Genomic DNA, 4,763 nt, shown 5'->3' with positions numbered 1-4,763 from the left:
TGGGGGGCCTTCTGCAGGAAGCTTCAGGTCTGCATTTTGTGCTGGAACCGCAACTGCTGGGGACCTCACCCAGCGTCTTTGCAGACCAGGCAGTCTTTACGCCTCTTTCTGTCAGTGGCAGGCAGGCAGGCAAAAGCCCCGGGCACCACTCCCACCGTACCCCTGCCGCTGCCACCTCCACCTGCAGTGCCACCCTGCCTGCCCGCCCGCCTGCCCGTCAGAGCCAACCCACAGGCAGGCGTCCCGCAGGTTTCCTGGTTTTGTCAGGAAACAGGAAAAACTCTCTACGGTTGGGCGGAAGCCTCAGAAGGCTTTTCGCGTGCTGTGCAGCACTGCGCAAGGCTCCATTATGCCTGGTAAGTATCCCCTTGGGGGGCGACGTGATGTGGGGGGGGCGACCTGTCGTGGACCTGCGCTCTGGAATGCCATGGGGCAGGTTCATTACTGCCTAGTATCCCAGATTTTAACGTTCCCAACCAAATCTTTGCCACTGGTCCCTTTGTTGAAGTTGCTACTGGCCTGTCATGGAGTGTCTCTCTCTCCCAAGGAGAGGTGTCAGAGACCCCTCTGGACCTTCTGCTGATGAGTGAGGGCCAGAGGGAGAGTACTAGAATCCTCCTCCTGAAACATTGGAGCCCCCTGAGGTTGGAGGGCAGCCCCAGAGATCAGAAGAGATCATCCCCTAAAGCCAAGTTGCAGGACTGCTTGCTGAAAGGACCGTTGATTGCCTCTGTTTTTGGCCCATCTTCTTGGGGGCCGTGACTTGCCGAGGCGTGCGCAGTACACATTTCTGTGGTGGCCCTGAAGCTCTGGGAGTCCCTGCCACAAGTAGTGTGAAGCATCCCCTGCCATCCAGCCTCAAGAAGGGCTCAGAAGCTGATCTGTCTTTCAGGTTTTAGGGGCAGACTAATCCTGCTGGGATTGTGCTGGAAATTCTGCTGCCTTTAAAACATAGGTTGGCAACCTTCAGTCTGGAAAGACTATGGTATAAGCCTACAGCACCCGGCATTCCCAGGCAGTCTCCAATCCAAGTACTAACCAGGCCTGACCCTGCTTAGCTTCCGAGATCAGACGAGATCACGCAAGTGCAGGGTAACAGTTGCTTTGAAACAGCTTGCCACTGTTTTTGAACTGGTTTTCAGTGCTGTCCTCCTCAGGGTCCTGAGGAGGCAAGACCCCTTAATAACGACCCCTCTGTCACCAGCCGAGAACCAGGATCACCAGAAGAACGTCATGAGCTAAATCCCTCTTCCTTGTTACATAAGCTAATTAATGGGTTCTCTTCAATTCCCCTCTTTAACTCCCTGTAAGGGAAGAGAGTAATGGTTCCCAGATAGCTCAGTGAGACCCAAACAAAAAGGAATAGAAAGCAGAGTTTATTAAGATCCATTCATTATTATAACTAACAAAAGGGGCTGCTGCACAATCCAGATTCAGTTGGCTAAAGGTACAACAATTATAGGAGGCTCCCAAAATTGTAGGACTCCCCAAGGAAGGACCTTTGGTGAACCTGCTAAAACAGCTACAAAGAAAAGATAAAAACCGAACGCAATCTAACTCTTGTACTGACTAGTCAGAATGAACTTCTCTCATTTGCTCACACCACCAGAGTGAGGCTAACTCTCCCTTAGGTCTCATCCACCAGGAAGACAACAAAGGTCCCTTCTCTAAAGGTTTAATCATAAGAACATAAGAACAGCCCCACTGGATCAGGCCATAGGCCCATCTAGTCCAGCTTCCTGTATCTCACAGCAGCCCCACCAAATGCCCCAGGGAGCACACCAGATAACAAGAGACCTCATCCTGGTGCCCTCCCTTGCATCTGGCATAGCCCATTTCTAAAATCAGGAGGTTACACATACACATCATGGCTTGTAACCCGTAACCCAACCATTCTCACCGGAATCTTTTACATCCAAGGAGCCCCAGCTGTTGGTAACCTTCAGTCTCGAAAGACTCTGGTATCACGCTCTGAAAGGTGGTTCTGGCACAGCGTCTAGTGTGGCTGAAAAGGCCAATCTTGGAGTGACAATCCCTTCCACACAGGGAGCAAGTGCAGTCTGTCCCTGGTCTGTCTCCCTGGCTATGGGCCTTCCTTCTTTGCCTCTTAGCCTCAGACTGCTGGCAAAGTGTCTCTTCAAACTGGGAAAGGCCATGCTGCACAGCCTGCCTCCAAGCGGGCCGCTCAGAGGCCAGGGTTTCCCACTTGTTGAGGTCCATCCCTAAGGCCTTCAGATCCCTCTTGCAGATGTCCTTGTATCGCAGCTGTGGTCTGCCTGTAGGGCGCTTTCCTTGCACAAGTTCTCCATAGAGGAGATCCTTTGGGATCCGGCCATCATCCATTCTCACGACATGACCGAGCCAACGCAGGCGTCTCTGTTTCAGCAGTGCATACATGCTAGGGATTCCAGCACGTTCCAGGACTGTGTTGTTTGACACTTTGTCCTGCCAGGTGATGCCGAGAATGCGTCGGAGGCAGCGCATGTGGAAAGCGTTCAGTTTCCTCTCCTTTTGTGAGCGAAGAGTCCATGACTCGCTGCAGTACAGAAGTGTACTCAGGACGCAAGCTCTGTAGACCTGGATCTTGGTATGTTCCGTCAGCTTCTTGTCTAATCTAATACCAATGTAAGAAAATAAGAACCCACATGAAACAACAGTTTCATGACAGGTGTACTTTTTTTATCAAGCTGTTTTTATGCATGTAATGTGACCTTTTCAGCTACCCTGGGTGCTGGGAGAGAAAGGGGAGGCGAGACCCATGGCCCTCTGTGCCCCTTGCCAGGCCACGCCAAGCAGGCCAGCCTTGTTCATGCTCTTCCTTCTCATGAGAGGAGGGAAGCTGACATTTGGGGCTGGGAATGGCAGCAGCAGGACCAGGCGGGCCAAGGCAAGGCTGAAGTGGGGGGGGGGGGCTGGAAAAGTCCCTGCTTTGCATACCAAAGAGGATGGTGGAGCAGCAGCAGGAAGCCAGCTGAGTGGAGCCCTGTTAATCTTTAATGTGCTCAGCACTTTCCGGCCCAGCTACCCGGGAGCCTGGAGGTCCCTCCTTCCCTGTGATCTCTGGGCAGCCCCCTGCCTGCCTCCTTCTCAGTGTGGAAGCATCAGAAGTGCCACCCTGCCCTCAAGTTTGGAGGTGCAACTCTGCTGAGGCTGTGTCCACCGGGGGCTCAGCTGGCCTGTATGGACTCAGGGCAACCACACAGCAGATGCGCATGGAGGTTCAGGTCTGCCGCCCACCGTAAACCCACCAACTTGAAAGTAAGTGCCTTGCCAATCAGTCCTGGGAAGTGGATGGTGTCCCCAGCTGAGTGTCAGGGCAGCCTCTTCCCTTTTTCTGACAAGCTACAGGCAGGGCTGAAACTGACGGAAGATTTGGGGTGAATTCCCCTCACAGAGCCCGGCTGACTGGTTGGCCTTGGGAGGGGGATGTCTTTGCGTGAAACAGTCAAGGAAGGGCTACCTTCTGTTCTCAGCAAGGCTCCTCCTGTACCGGGGACAGGTAGCAGCATGGGAGGGGGCTGCATGGGTATGTGGGTGCAGGGGGGGCAGGGAAAGGGGGAAGCTTCACTGAGAATGGCCACCTTTTAGGGTTCCTGCCCAAGACAGCAAAAGCGGCTTTCTTTGTCGCTCAGCACATCTGTGCCTGACTCTGCTGCTGCTCCCCTTTCCAGGCTGCCTGGGGGCTCCCCCTCCCCCAGGGGCGCTCCTTTTCCCAGACTCTCCTCCTGCACCTTGGCAGCTTGGTGTGCGCTGAATGACCAAGTGCCCCCTTTCTGGACAGGGTGATGGGAGACGCTGGGCCTGCTCAGATACCTGTGTGTCATACGGCTCTTAAATTCTGGGGAGCAGCAAAGCAAAGCAGCATAAAACCCCCAAACACAACCAGTGGTCGCTGCGCATCAGTTCCGAGGAGCAGTCGGTCTGGCACCTGCCCCCTTTCCTAAAGTGCACTGCTCAGCTGCAGCCATGCGCCCTTTCTTGCACATGGAAAGATGCCTTGTGTTGCCGACCACCTTGCAGGGAAGTGGCTTGTCGGTTTCTTCAACCATTCCTTTCTTATTTTGCAATTACAGGTTGAGTCTCATTATTCGTGGGGATTCCATTCCCAGAACTCACCTGGATGGCAAAAAGCGCACTAAAGCAAACCAGTTTAAAAAACAAAGTCCTTTGCTCTGGTGATTTAAAAACAGTCTTGCTGACCCTTGAAATGCACACAGAGGCAATCAGTCTCTCTCCAGGCGCTTAGAAAGGCTTCACTCTAAGAAGGGAGGAGGTGATAATCACTGCCATTTAGCCTTCTTTCATGTGCTCAGGAGAAAGGGGAAGGGAGGAGTGAAGCCTGGAGAAGAATGATTGCTGAACTTTCAGCCGGATGCCCTCTCTGGCATTATTAAACAACTTAAATTTAATTTAAAAGGTATTTCTCATCAGTGTTGAGATAGAAAAATCTGTGGATTTCCTGCCCCCCTGTAAAAAATTTGTGGATGCTTAGGTTATACCTGTAATCACTTGCATGGCTGTCTCTCTACAACAGTAAAATGCAGTTTTTTTAAGCTGTGATTTTAAAGGGGTGCATTTCCCCCTTCTCCAGGGATCAGCACGTTCCTTCTCATTTGCAGGGGCCATTTGTGTTGAGTCTAATCCCTGTATAAAAAAATCCATGTATGACAAGGTTGGACCTGCAAAAGCAAAACAAAAGCCACTTGTGCTCAAGGATGCAGCTGGTTGTGCTTCAGGCAGGAAGGCCCTTGTGCCCACCCGGC

Source organism: Tiliqua scincoides, chromosome 3, assembly GCF_035046505.1.
Source record: "Tiliqua scincoides isolate rTilSci1 chromosome 3, rTilSci1.hap2, whole genome shotgun sequence".
Taxonomy (NCBI): domain Eukaryota; kingdom Metazoa; phylum Chordata; class Lepidosauria; order Squamata; family Scincidae; genus Tiliqua; species Tiliqua scincoides.
The sequence above is the reverse complement of the archived record's forward strand: the minus strand, read 5'-3'. Positions refer to the sequence as shown.